Source organism: Pseudorca crassidens, chromosome 17, assembly GCF_039906515.1.
Source record: "Pseudorca crassidens isolate mPseCra1 chromosome 17, mPseCra1.hap1, whole genome shotgun sequence".
Lineage (NCBI taxonomy): Eukaryota > Metazoa > Chordata > Mammalia > Artiodactyla > Delphinidae > Pseudorca > Pseudorca crassidens.
In genome coordinates this window covers 4,407,645-4,422,766 of record NC_090312.1, presented here as the reverse complement: position 1 = coordinate 4,422,766, position 15,122 = coordinate 4,407,645, and the positions used below count along the sequence as shown (strand labels likewise).

The 15,122-nt window shown below is 47.2% G+C and overlaps 1 long non-coding RNA gene across 2 annotated transcripts; it reads right to left on the bottom strand.

Moving 5' to 3' along the window:
- Positions 1-8: 8 nt before the first annotated feature.
- LOC137210737 (uncharacterized) lies at positions 9-15,027 on the bottom strand. Of its 2 annotated transcripts, XR_010936687.1 has the most exons (3): positions 7,607-15,027; positions 1,230-4,429; positions 9-817 (listed from the first exon to the last, which is right to left on the bottom strand). It is a non-coding gene; the product is annotated as an uncharacterized lncRNA (long non-coding RNA). The 2 variants fall into 2 exon arrangements; XR_010936686.1 differs by lacking the exon at positions 9-817 and having other exon boundaries at positions 849-4,429.
- Positions 15,028-15,122: the final 95 nt, after the last annotated feature.

The window sequence follows — 15,122 nt, the reverse complement described above, 5'->3', positions numbered from 1 at the left end:
GTGCGTCTGAAGTCATCACCCCAAGTGAGATCTCTCAAAGGAAGGCAGGAAGAGGTAGATGTAGAAGAGTGAAAGAAAAAAAAAATAGCTGTGCAGATGGCAAAGGTGGTTGCCTGCCAGGACCCGGAGAGTCTCTGAGGTTTAGGCCTTGACTCTGATGTCCCTGGGGGGTCGAGTGCAATGAAGAAGGAGGAGAAAGAACACGAAACGCAGAGGTGGAAGAGAGGGCAGAAAGCAACAAGAGCTCAGACAGTGGAAGGAGTGAGGAGTGAGCCTGGAGAGGGGAGTGGGTCCAAGGGTGAGCTCACCAATATTGGCACACAGGCTGCCTTCCCTTGGCCTGGGCCCACAGCAGACATTGCTAATCAATCCCAGCCCTGTCTTTGGTCGAGATCTGTTACAGCCTGAGAATCTTGAACACAGGGGTCCACACAGGGCTCATCCTGGGCTCAGTGCTCACCTGTTTCCTTTCAAGGCCATCACCAACCTGGCCCCAGCTGAGATGGCATTGTGAGAGGACGTAGGGAGCCGTGAGCAAGTGGCACCGTGATGGTGGTGTATGGCGCCTTGGTGGGCTGGTCCTGAGTGAGCCTTTCTTGAGCAGCTGCTGGGTGTTCAGCCTGAGCTGGGAATTGAGCATTCATGATGACTCTGTGAGGCCATCATCATCCCCTTGGCCGGTGATGAAGCCAAGGCTCTAAGCTTAGGACAGTGACCATGACTGCAGATCCTTTGTGGGGTGGGGTGGGAGCTGGGGGGCTGCGTCCTCCTCTCCAGGCACAGGCTGCCAGGCTGGACCAGTGTGATGGCGAAAAGGCTGCGAAGGAAGAGGGAGAGTCAGCCCAGTCCCTGGTACACAGGAGGTGCTAAAAGTTGTTTCATTGGCTCCATGATTAAATCCCAAATATGCTGAGGCTGGTCCCAGGGCTGATGTGGTGAGAGTCGGGGGAGGGGAGCAGGAAAATGGCCCAGGGCTCCCAAGACACGAGAGGCAGAGCCAATGCCAGAAAAGGGAAACTGAGGCTGGCCAGGCTCAGTCTGTCCAGAGGATTCCAGAATGTCATGTCAGGGGCAGGGGAAGTAGTTCATAGGGTGGACAGTCAGAGCCTGTGACCTGGGGCTGCTGGACCTGCACCTGCCCCAAAAGTCCATCATCAGGTGATGTGAGGACACAGAGCCCCAGATGGGTGGGCTCCTCCCTGAGATGTGAAGCCCAAGGGGGGTCTTACTTGGAATTTCTGAGCCCCAGAGTTCTCCTTGTGCGGTGATGTCTCCAATTGTGACCACGTGGGCAAAGACGCCTGGGAGATTCACACTCTAAACTGTTGCAGGAACGATCGGTGTGCAGGTTCGAGGCTCAGGGAGGATCTGATCTGCCCCCGGAGTTAGAGGACTCTTAAGAGTAGGAAGTTCATCTAGCAGGGGAGGAGCCAGCCAGCCCTCTCTGGGACTCAGGGTGACATGCGAATGAGGGCAGAGGCAAGGACAGGGGCCCCTCCTTCGAGCCAAGGGCGGCCCCCAACCCCACCCCCCCCAACACACACACAAGCCCTCGCTTTACTGCAGGAAATATGATCAGTGGATTTCAGGCTTCTTAACGCGCAGCCTGAACCACTGCCCAGCTCCACACCTGCTCCATAAATAGCTCCATCGTGTTCCCCACGGAGCCCCAGTGCTGCCAGGATCAATCAGGCCATCGGCAGAGGCTTCACCAGCTGACAGCTCCTGAGGGGGGTTGCTGGAGGGGCACGAACCCTGTGCCCAGCAGGAGGGTCTCATTAACCGAGGCCGGAGCGTCAGGGCCAACCCCTGAGGGAGGCTGTTCGAAAACCAGGCCCAGGAGATGGGAGGGCAGCATGTCCACACCCACAGCGGGACTCCTGGGCAGTGGGGAGGGCATCCTGCCCCCAGCCTCCGCTTCTGGGTACGCGGGGCTTGGCAGAGCAGAGGCTCCTGGGCGTTTGCTGACTAGATTAATGAAATGGATTCAAGAACGACGTACTGGTGGCCAGGAAATGGCACTGGTGACCTTTCTCTCAGTCACCTCCTCACCACCCAGTGCGTAAAATAATTAGACACCCATAAAGAGGGGACATTTGTTGAACCCAGCTCTTCTCTTTCGTAATACTAATGCTGACGTAAATAAGAATAATTAAAAATAAAAAATCTTCCGCTCTTAAAAACAAACAATAGCTTATGGAGAACGCTCTAAATGTGGGACGTGGGGAAGCTTGCGCTCGGGTGTGAGACGGGATGCCCCGCGGTTGTTGATGTGGCTGTGGACAGGAACACCTGGAAGTTGTCCAGCACGGGCACGGGGCAGAGCCGGGGCGTGGAGGCTGCTCTGCGGACCCCCCCACCCCGGTCCGAAGCAGCGTGTCCCTAAAGCGCACACGGGGTGTGACCAGGCTCTCCATCACCATCAGATCAGTTCTCCCAGACGGACCCCGACTGGCATTCGGGCTGTGGGATAAGTACCGGCTTCTGAGTCAGGCGGCCGGGATCCAAATCCCAAGCTTGTCGTTTCCACCCGGCGTGACCGTGGGCGAGTGGGCGACCCGCTCCGTGCCTCTGCCCCCCACCCCACCGGTTGGTTGGCAAGGGCCGAAGAGGGCTCTCCATCCATCTGGATGAAGCACGGGGAGGCGTGTGCGGCTCGCCGGCGGAGGCCTGGCCCGCAGGCAGGGCCACGCGGTGCGGGAGCTCATCCCGCCCGCCCCGCGGAGGACACGCTGCCCTCCTCCCTCCACCTTCCTGGCCGGGGAGTCAGCTTCCTCCGGTGGGAGCTAACTTTAGTCCAGTCACATGGCGCCACCGTTGTCCCCGTGCCGAGAGTTTACAGATCCCTGCGGAAGGTGTTTAAATATTTTCCCTTTTCAGAAGCCTGGTTCTCGCCTCTGTCATGTTCACCTTTGTGCGGCAGAAGGTATTTCTGCAAATGCAGCCGCGGTGGCAGCGAGACAGGCATCCCTGTACACACTGCTGCTATTCTGGGACTCGCAGGTGTATCGTTTGTATAATCACGGGCCTGTCACCTCCCGGCGGAGGGAAGAGAGGGTGGGGTGCTTCCAGAGGCTCCTGTTCCATGGGAGCCTTCCCCTGGAAACCCTTCTGGCCCAGGTGGGGTCTGGGCCTGGCCCACGTGCCCCGGTGCGAACAGCCCCTGTTCCGGTCCAGGCCTCGAGATTCCTAGGACAGGGCCTGTCCGACCTGTCTGTGTCCCCAGCACAGAGTAGGGATCAGGAAACATCCATTGAGCTGATGGGAGCTCTGCAAGGGTCTGGGGCTTCAGAGGGGCTTTCTCTGCCCCTGAAACATCACCTGCCAGGCTCGGGGCCGCCGTGCCAGGCAGGGGCTGGGAGTTTGTGACACAAGATAGATGGGAGATGGCCATGGCAGGTCTGGAGCTGGAGACCCGTGGGTCACAGGGGCTGCGGGAGCCCAGACCAGTGTAGATGGTGGGACCCCAAAGGGCTTCCTGGCCAGTCCCCAGGCCGTGGGATGGGCTGATCCCAGCTCTCTGGTTGCTATGGGCGTGGAGAAGGCACAGCCACACTCTGAGGATGCACACATTGTAGGGCCCCATCCGGGGTTTAAGTCTCTTCCCACAGGGCCGGAAGGTACACTGGCAGTTAGGTCTCCTTCCTCGTTCGATGAATAAGGAGACGGCAGCCCGGAGAAGTCCAGGGACTTATGGGAGGTCACAGAGTCATCATCGTCTGCAGAGCTGGGACACCATCCACCTCCCAGGCCCCCGAGCCCAGGTCCAGGGCCCCCCAGAGGGTCTCCAGGGAGTCCACATAGCTTGGCAATCCAGCCCTTGCCTCGAGGAGTATTGGGGGGCCAGCTGTCTCTGCTGTCACGGAGCAATCGTCCTGCTGGGAAAGTGAACAGTAAACCGGTTAACCATCAGGGAAAAGCCAGAGACAGGTGATTGCAGGAAGATGAGAAACACAGGACGGTGAAAAGTGTACTGGGCAGAGAGAGATCTGAGGTGCAGTGGTCAGGGATGGCCAGCCCGTGGAGATGACACTGGAGCTGAGACTTGAATGACACGTTTGGGCCCAGGAAAGGGTGTCTAAGCAGAGGAACAGCCTGTGCAAGGGCCCTGGGGTCAGGGGAGGGGCGCTGGCCTATTCAGGGAAGAGCCAGAAGGCAAATGTGGCTGGGATGCTGGCCCAGAGGAAGTTGGCACAAGATGAGGTCAGAGGTCAGGGCTCCGAGCCCCCCCAGGAGGACGGGAGGCAGGGCCAGATCACAGAGGTTCTCGCAGCCCACGGGAGGAAGATGGATTTCATTTGCGCATTCATGGAAGTCCACGCATGCATTGTGTGGGGAGGGAGAGAAGGCACATCCGCTTCATTGCACAGTGTGGGGCACCCACATCCTGTAGAATCAGCACCACAGGGCACCTGGGGAGCTCTCCAACCTGGAAGAAGAAGGGTCCCCAAGAAATGGGTGGTCAATTAAAACAATGACGACTCCAACTCTGATGACTGTGAAGGGGCTGGGCCTGCAGTGCACACAGCCCATGGCCCCAGCCTCCCAGAGGCCACTGCTGAGCGTCTCTTGTCGGGGCCGGGGTCCACTCACAGGGGACCAGGCGCCCCGGGGGTGAGTTGGGTGAAATCACTGCAGCTTCCGATGCTGTCTGGTCTCCAACGACCTAGGACAGGCCTGGTGGACAAGGTGCGATTTCCGAAGCAACAGGAAGAGTCCTCAGTTCCCCAAATCCCCCACACACCTCCACTCAGATGCCTAAAATCTCTTTAATGGTGGCAGGTTGAATTACTGACTCTTTATAATCATTGTACCCTTTTAATTTATTTATTCTTGATCACAAACAATACTTTTTGCGTAAAATATAAAAAGTAGAGAGAAATATAAAGAAACAAAATCCTAAGGATTTTCCCCAGGGAAGTTAGCACCATTTCAGCAATGGGGCCGGGCCTGGGCAACACTGACTTTTACACCCTAAAGTCCACGGATGCTGATGTAAGACCTTCCTTAAGGGTCAAGTGCAAGGGAGCAGATGAGAACGCAAAGGGGATGGATGTTCAAGAAGGTTCGAGGATACGGTTAGAGAGGAGGATGCCCAGGAGAGAAGGCTGAGCTGAGAAGGACCACATCACAGGTTGCACTCCTGTTTTTCTCACACTCCATTGCCGCTGTGCAGCTTGGATGGAGCCAGGCAGAGATTCCATCCCTTGAGTATGTGACAACCGTGCAGTTCCAACACAGCGCAAGTGAACAGCCCCGGATCAAGGCCGGCTGGAGCATGGGTGCATCAGGACCACGATGCTAGGGGTGGAGGAGGGCTGGAGGGGACACCTCGTGTGAGGAGGTGGCCCATAATGGTCAAGGACTCAGTCTGCGTGTGCACTAGGGCCGACCTGGCTCAGATCTGGGCACCGACTTCCTGGGTGAACCCCTGGACTTCAAGCCTCAGGCCCGTCCCTTGCAGAATGGGTGGAATGAGGGCTCCTGGCTGATTGGATGGTGGTGAGGGTGAAAAGCCAGGTACCACACTGGCACAGTCTCTGAGCTTGGGGTGGAGGTAGTGCAGACAGGTGGGCTTTGGAATGAGATGGTCCTGAGTTTGAATCCTGGCTCCACCATATACTGGCTGATTGACCTTGGGCCTGTCACTTCACCCAAGTCTCAATTTCCTCATCTGTGAAATGCGGACGCGGTGTGTTTTGTACTTAGCAGAGTGCCTGGCACAGGTAAGCACTGAAGGAAGGTGAGCTGGTTGTGTTTGTCTCTGTCCCTAGCTTTGAACCTCACTCTCTCATGAGCTCCTGTTCCTTCTCCAAATGCAGGGGCACCGGAGACTCCTGCACAACAGTCCTGAGATTTTGAACCCAGCAGAGCAGGGGCAGGAGCGGGAGAGTTGGAACATCGGAAAGAGGAAGGGAAAGTGGAGGACCAGAGAGAAGGATGGAGAGACTGGGGGATCAGAGAGAAGAAGGAGAGATGCAGGAACCAAAGAGGAGGGAGAATGTGGTGTGCAGACGAGGTAGAAGCGGGCAGCGATGACGGGTGGGGATGAGACGATCAGGGTAAGTTTCCCTGACTCTGGTGCTGGTGCACACCTCCTTGGTGCTCCCACCCAAAGTCTCTCTCTCCCAGACTATGTCTTAGAATCTGAGACCAGAGTAGAGATACAGGTCTTCATTCTTTCTTGAATGTCTGTTAAGCATGTACTCGGCCAGTTCCTGGTCCAGGCCCTGGAGGCTGCAAAGGTGAGGTCAGGATGCTTACACACCACAGACCGATGTACTGTGTACATGTTGACTCCCACGATCCTTCATCAGCAGTACTGTCCACAATTCAGTCCCCAATGCACCCCACACCCCTTTCTCTCCTGTGCAGCCCGTGCTTGGCCATACTGACCTGTGTTCTGGCCTGCACCTCAGCTACCATGGAAAGGAAGCGTCAGGCCAGACTCTGGGGCCAGGCCTCACTTCACCTCCTGTCTATTTGCCTTTTCTGAGCAGTAGCCTTTTGGCAGCTAAATTTAACTGAGTATTTGGTTTCCACCCTACCATCCTTCCTTCCCTCCCTCTTTCACTTGGGTCAGATCACGGTGTGATGGCTCTCCCAGCTCCCTCCCCGTTTCCTCTCAAGTGTCCTCCCTAGTAAATTTCTTGTGTGTTTAGTTGCATCTCAACATCTGCTTCTTGGAGGACCCAGATCAACACAGGGGCACTCAGCTATCAGATCTGAGCCTCCAAAGAGCTGACAAAGAAAAATCATGGCATCTAGGGGGGCCTAGAGCCAGACACGACGGGGAGAGTTGTACCTGGAGAGTGAGAGCACCCCGCATCCTATCGGTTTCTGAATCAGTCAGGATGGGATAGATTATACAGCATGTCATGGACTGAATGTCTGTGTCCCCCACGTTCATATGTTGAAACCCTCAGTGTGATGGCATTCGGTGGTGGGGCCTTCGGGGGGCGATCACGTTTAGATGAGGTCATAAGAGTGTGGCCCTGTAATGGGGTTAGTGTTCTTATAGTAAGAGGAAGAGATCAGAGCCCTCTCTCTCTCACTATCTCTCGGCCACGTGAGGACACAGTGAGAAAGGGCATCTGCAAACCAGGAAGAGGGCTCTTGCCGTGCCGGATCTGCCAGTGCCCAGTCTTGGACACTCCAGCCTCCAGAACCATGAGAAATAAATGTCTGTTGTTGGTCACCCCCCATCCCCACCACTGTCTGCAGCATTTTGTCGCAGCAGCCTGTGCTGACTGAGACATAGCAGAACCAGAACATTGTTTAAATAAAAAACTCAGTGGCTCAAATTACAAAGGCTTATTTCCTGCCCATGTTGAGTTGATAGTAGCTCTGTTCACTGGCTCCCTGAGACCTAGGCTGACAGATGCTCCCTTTCCCTAGGCTTCCACCATCCCAGACAGGGAGATGGAACCTGACAGATTTCACCATGGTCCCAAAAGCTTCTGCCCAGAAACATCCTCCATCACTTCTGGATGCACTGTGTTGGCCAAAGCAGGCCACGTGGCCAAGCCTGGGGTCTTCTGTCCACCCTCATACCTGGCAAAGACCTTCACCCAAGAATCCTGTCCCTAGGCAAGTTCCCACTTACCCGTCAAGGCAAAAGGAAGATTCTGAGAGTACACTTCCCAAATTCTCTTCTATCCCCTGCATGCTTCATTTGAAGAAAAGACTCAAGAGAAGACCCAAACCTGAAAATAAAGAAGACAGAACAGAGCCCATGAAATGAAGAACGATGAAAAGGGAAAGACGTAATGGTGAGCAGTGGAACTTGCTATGTGGTAAATTGAATAAAAATGAATAAGGATAGACCTGTCCCAGACTGTATCATCTAAGTGCTAAGTAAGGGTTCCTAAAATTGAAGGTCCGTACTGAAAGGAAAAATTGTAATGATAGTCTATTTATAAAAGTCATAGCTCAGCAACAGCTACAAGTTATGGCCAGGAAGGACAATTATAAACTTTGCAAGGATCTCATCTTGGAGGGGGAGGGGAAAGGAAGAAAATAAAAGATGTCTAGAAGTATCATCTTATTGGACTGGGGAGGAATAATCAGGGGAAAAATAGAATATCTTATTGTGTGGAATAGGTGGTATCTGATTTTCAAAGTAGAGAGATCTGGGAAACAGGGAAGAGAGAATGGCTATCAGTGCAATGGAAGGGGTCTTAGAGTCTGTCTGCTTGGGCGATCATAACAAAATACCACAGTCCGGGGGGCTTACACAACTCACATTTGTTTCTCACAGTTCTGGAGGCTGGAAGTCCAACACAACATTGTAAAGCAATTATACTCCAGTAAAGATGTTCAAAAAAAGACATTACAAATAATAATAAAATAAAATAAGTTGCAGGGAAAATAGCTACAAGGATAAAGCAAATGAAAATAAAGTAGGACGGGTAGATAGTAATCTCAAAAAGGTTTAAAATATTTATGTGTGATAAATTAGAATGTTATACAATGAAGTGCTATACAGTCATAAGCCTGTATTTAAAAAGAAAAAAAGAGTTAAATATGTAAGCAAAACCTATTAGGAAAGGAAAGAGAACCGGATAAAAGTATAATTATAGTGAGAGACCATTGCACGATCTCCATAAGAAATGGACAAGAGTATTAGAAATTAAGAAACTGTTAGAAGTTAAGAGGCAATCAAATTTATTGCATGGCCATTGATTGGATCCTAGTTTGAGCAAATCAGATTTTTAAAAGCTGTCTTAGGGACAATTAGGGAAATTTGAATATGGATGGAGTTTTAGAAGATTATAGAACATCACTGTTATTTTCTCAGGTGCAGTAATGGTATCATGGTTAAGTAGGGGAGCATCCTTCTTTAGTAAAGAGATAAACTGAAGTATCTAGGGGTGAAATGCCATGAAGCCTATAATTTAATTCTAAATACCTCAGTAAAAAACAAACATAGCAAAATGTACACAGCTACTGAATCTTGATGATGGATGTATAGTATACGTTATCTCTCTGCTTCTATGTATATATGAAATTCAAAAACAACAAAGTAATAACACCAGAACAGAATAATGCAACCAATAACTGTGAACATATATATAATATCGTTATATATATATATATATATATATATATATTTTTTTTTTTTTTTAAATAGTGAATCCCTTTTTATGTGCCCAAATGTCACCGAGGAAAATCAGTATATAATAGGCTGACAATAAAACATTACCAAATTCAAGAACCCAAGAATGAAGTTTTCACAGGCCTCATGCTCCAGCCATATGCAACACACGTAGTAATTAATAATAAAATGGGAGCCAAACACTTTACTTGCAAATTTAAAACATTCATGCATAACTCTTGGATCAAAGAGAAAAATCAAGGGAGAAGTTATATATCATCTGGAAAACAAAGAAAAAGAAAATGCTTCATGTTAAAACATATGGAGTGAAGATAACAGCTTGGAAACACACCGCCTAAATGCCTTCATTCGAAGGGGCAAAGGCTAAACATAACATCATTTTTAGTACTTGTCTCAAGCAATTAGGACAAGAAACAACAAAAGAAACAAGAAAAGGGGAATTCATAAAGAACTGAAACTGATGAAATAGAAAAAAACATTTAAACAGTGGGAAGAATATGTAAATGCAAAAGCTTATCCTTTGAAATGGCTAATAAAATAGAAAAAACCCTCGTGAGTCCAATTATGGAGAATGAAGAGAGACAGTAAAATTAGACAAGATTAGCAGTAAGAAGGCAGACATACCAACATAACTACAGATACAGGAGAGATAAAACTAATTATGAGAGAATATTACACGCAACTCTGTGATAACAAATTGAAAACCTCAGGGAAATGGATGATTTCCTAGTAAATTACCAAAATCAGTCCAAGAAAAAATGGAAAATTTTAATAGACCAATTACCATAGAAGAGATTAGAAGGTGACTGGAGATCTATCAGTGGAAAGACAGCAGAACCAGACAGGCTCACAGCTGAGTTTTATCTAATTTCTAAAGAATGAATCATTTTAATACTGTTTAAACTATTTGAGGCCATAGAAAAGGATAGGAGAGAAATGCCCTTATTCATTCTATGCATCTAGAATATCTTTAATACAAAATAAGGGGAACTATAGACTGATGGCACACGTATAGGTGAAAATTTCTAAATAAAATACTAGTAAATAGAATCTAGCGACTAATCAAGAGAACAATATATTACCCTTCAGGTTCAATGTGGGAAAGCAGTGTGTGGTTGAGGACCCTTAGCCTTAGAGACATTTTGTAGGCATATTTTCACCCCTCTTCTCTGAGCGTCTCTTGGCATGACAAAAAGTAAGGACATATTAGGCAACGATCAGGGGCCTCTAATGAACCAGACTGGACAAAGCTAAGACATCGACATCTAAGGGAGCCTTAATATCTGTTAGGAATGCCAAGATTTTATACGGAAATTTTGTGGGGTTTATTTCCAGAACAGCCTCTAGTTGTTTCAGCATCTTTGAAATGTTCCAAAGAACCAATTTTTTTTTTCTATATGAAATCCACTGAGGGAGAGGGAATTTTCTAGGTTTTAAATGCACACCAGATCACAAGATCTAATATTACTGAATTCTCGCAGCAACTCTGTGGGGAGTTGATATGACTGACACTGAGGCTTGGAGAGGTGAAGAGACTTCCGAGGGCACTCAGATGATGCAGGCAGAGTCAGATCTCAACCCTGCTGAGACTGACTGCGAAGCCCAAGCCTTCAATGGCATGTGTGAAAGCCACATGTGGAAGGCCCCTGGCGACTTCTTGGTTCAGGGAGGAGTTTCAGTCCATTTAGCCAAAGCCAGGAGCAATGGAATGAAGACTAGATTAGGTATCAGGAGACCTGGGTTCTGTTTCATCCTCTGCCTCCTGGGCCATGACTTTGAAGGCCTCTGCCCTTCTGCAACATTCTGAATCGCTACATAGCTGGTCTCAGAAGGGCCAGCCGTGGGTTGCTGTCCGTGGTGCTGAAGGTGCTCTTGTCCGAGGGCTCCCACTTCACCTATTTTCAGAGGAGCTGGTCTGGGCGGCTGCCAGGAACACACTGTGATTAATCAGCAGGTTTGAAATGGCAAACTAAAGGTGGAAGGAAAGAATTTCTTTATTGGTTTGCTGAATCTGTGCCAAAGGAGCTTTTTCTTTTTTTTTTTCTTTTTTTACCGAAAGCCATGTCTTTGACAATTCTCATCACCTGGGCCTGAACTGAACATCTCAATTTTTGGACAGAGGCATAGAACTAAGTTTTCACTGCCCAGGTGAATAAATGGGACATTACCTGATTCCCAGAGCCCCGTTTGCCCTCTCAGGTCCCATGAGAGTTCTGAGGGAATCCAGAGGAATCTATGCTAAATTTTGTGTCACTCACTTGTTTGTCTTTATTGTCTTTTTTTTTTTTTTGTAACAACTTGGTATGTATCCTTAACAAATACACTGATTTGCTTTTTGGACTTCAAGTAATTAGAATCATATTGCACGTGCTTTTCTGTTGCCTTTCTTCCATCAACGTTATGTTTTGGAAGTGGATCCATTGTTGCATATTCATCATTGTATACTATTCTGCTATATGAATATGCTGAAACGGATCGGTACATTCCATTCTTACTATGGAATGTGAACTTATGTCCTTTTTTTCCCTGCTATGAACAATTCTGCTGTAAACATTCTGGCACACAGCTCATGTTACACAAGCCACTGTACATTCATCACGTTATGTACATGACAGTAGAATCGTTGGGTCTTCGGGTAGGACCAGTTCAACCTCACTAGGTGTGGTAGAAACTTCTGGTGCTCATTCTTCCCTCCTCCCTAAAAGAGACATGCCTCGTTTGCAGTCAGGCGAGGCCATTTCCAGGGTGAATAATCTCATTACGGTGTAAGACCCTCTTCATATTTCTCCCAGTGGGTGACTTGTCTCTCCACTTTCTTTATGGCCTTTTGATGAATGAAAGTTCTTAGTTTTAATATAGTGAAATCGATCATTTTTATGGCTTGTGCTTTCTGTGTCTTATTTAGGATATCTATCCCTACCCCAAGATCGTAAGATATCTTTAATGTCTTCTAAATATTTTATATTTTGCCTTTCACGTTTAGGTCTTAATCTAGAATAATTTTTACATATGGTGTGTAGCAGGGCCCAGTATCTCTCTTTCCCTATGGCTACTCATTTACTTTCTGAGCACTATTTAAGGAAAATTCCATCCCCTTCCCACTGGCATGTGACAGCAATATTTCATACATCATATGTCCCTATATGCACAGGTCTGTTTCTGGGCTTTCCATTGACCCATTTTTCTATTCCACAGTGTGTACTTGTTTAGCTTTATAATACATTTTGGCTTATTCTTCAAGAGTATGTTGGCTATTATTGGGCCTTTGCATTTATATATGAATTTTAGAATCACCTTGCCAAGCTTCACCGCCCCACAAAAAAATTAAGATTTTTACTGGTGTTGCATTGAACCTATAGATCAATTTAGTGAGAAGTTACATCTTTATGAAAGAGAGTCTTCCAACCATTTACTTAGGTCTCCTTTAATGTCTTCCAATAAATTTTTACAATTTCCTCCATAACGGTCTTACACATTAAAGATTTATTCCTGGATTCTGTGTTTGTTTCCTTTTTTTTAAATTTTATTTATTCATTTTTGGCTGCATTGGGTCTTCATTGCTGCACAAGGGCTTTTCTCTAGTTGCGGCGAGCGGGGACTACCCCTCGTTGCAGTGCGTGGGCTTCACATTGCGGTGGCTTCTCTTGTTGCAGAGCACAGGCTCTAGGCACACGGGCTTCAGCAGCTGTGGCACACGGGCTCAGCAGTTGCGGCTCACGGGCTCTAGAGCGCAGGCTCAGCAGGTGTGGCTCACAGGCTTAGTTGCTCCGTGGCATGTGGGATCTTCCCCGGCCAGGGCTCGAACCCATATCCCCTGCATTGGCAGGCGGATTCTTAACCACTGTGCCACCAGGGAAGCCCCCGTTTCCTATTGTTTCTGTAACAAGTCACTACAAACTTGGTGGCTTAAACAGCACAAACTGATTATCTTACAGTTCTTGAAGTCAGAGTGCAAAATGAGTCTTGCTGAGTAAAAGTCAAGGTGTGGGCAGGGCTTTGTTCTTGCGGAGGCTCTGGGGGGAGACTCTGTTTCCTTGTCTTTCCAGCTCCTAGAGGTTGAGGCACCTCTTGACTCACGGCCCCTTCCTCCATCTTCAAAGCCAGCAACATCGGGCTAGAGTCTTCTCATGCTGTCATCTCTCGGGTTCTCTTTTGTTTCTCTCTTTCCCTTTTAAGAAACCTTGTGAATATATTGGACCCACATGGCTAATCCAGGATAATCTCCCTATTTTAAAGTCAGGTGATTAGCAACTTCAATTTTATCTGTACCCATAATTACTCTTTGCCACGAACCCATTATTTTCACAAGTTCTGGGAATTAGGACGTGGACATCCTTGGAATGTCATTATTCTGCCTACCACAGATTCTTTATATTTTTCGTAGTTCTATAAATGGTAATGTTTATGATTTTATTTTCTAGCTGGTTTTTGTTGTGGTACCAAAATGCTGTGGATTTTCTGTATTGATTTTGTATCCAACAACACTGCTTAAGCACTTACTAATTCCGATAAACCTGAAGATTCTTTAGGATTTTTTAGTGTAATTGATGATATAATGTGCAAATAATGACAGTTTTGTTTCTTCCTTTCCAGGCCTTATGCATTTTATTTGCTCTTGTATCTAAGTTTCTGTGCTGGCATGGACCAATTATACAATGTTGAATAAAAGTGGAGACAATGAGCATCCTTGTTTTATTCCTGATCTTAAAGAGAGTGCTTACATTTCAACATTCAGAATAATGTTTTCTGTACCACGATGTTCATTGCAGCTCTATTTACAATAGCCAGGACATGGAAGCAACCTAAGTGTCCATCAACAGATGAATGGATAAAGATGTGGCACATATATACAATGGAATATTACTCAGCCATAAAAAGGAACGAAATTGAGTTATTTGTAGTGATGTGGATAGACCTAGAGTCTGTCATACAGAGTGAATTAAGTCAGAAAGAGAAAAACAAATACTGTATGCTAACACATATATATGGAATTAAAAAAAAAGGGTCATGAAGAACCTAGGGGCAAGATGGGAGTAAAGATACAGACCTACTAGAGAATAGACTTGAGTACACGGGAGGGGGAAGGGTAAGCTGGGACAAAGTGAGAGAGTGGCATGGACATATATACACTACCAAATGTAAAATACATAGCTAGTGGGAAGCAGCTGCATAGCACAGGGAGATCAGCTCGGTGCTTTGTGACCACCTAGAGGGGTGGGATAGGAGGGTGGGAGGCAGGGAGACGCAAGAGGGAAGAGATATGGGAATATATGTATATTCCCATCAGTGTATAGCTGATTCACTTTGTTATAAAACAGAAACTAACACAGTGTGTAGTTATACACTACACTAAATCAGTGTATAGCTGATTCACTTTGTTATAAAACAGAAACTAACACACCATTGTAAAGCAATTATACTCCAATAAAGATGTTAAAAAAAATTTAAGAAGTACCCTAAAAAAAAGAATAATGTTTTCTGTATGTATACTTTTAATAGATATCCTTTTATTAGGTTAAAGAAACTCTTCTAGACCTAGATTACTAAGAGGTTTTTGCGGGGTTTTGGAGTTTTTTTGAAAGTCATAAGAGGATGTTGACTCTTATCAAAGACTTTTCCCACATCTGTAAGAATGATATGATTTTTCTTCTTTAATTTGTTAGAGGGGTGGATTCATTACTACCTTTTCCAATTTAAAACCAACCTTGTATTCTCTGAATAAATACAGCTTGATTATAGTATTCTTTTTTTTTTTGCTGTGAAAAATAATTTTTATTTTATTTTTTTAACATCTTTATTGGAGTATAATTGCTTTACAATGTCGTGTTAGTTTCTGCTGTATAACAAAATGAATCAGTTATATGTATACATATATCCCCATATCCCCTCACTCTTGCGTCTCCCTCCCACCCTCCCTATCCCACCCCTTTAGGTAGTCACAAAGCACTGAGTTGATCTCCCTGTGCTATGCAGCTGCTTCCCACTAGCTGTCTATTTTACATTT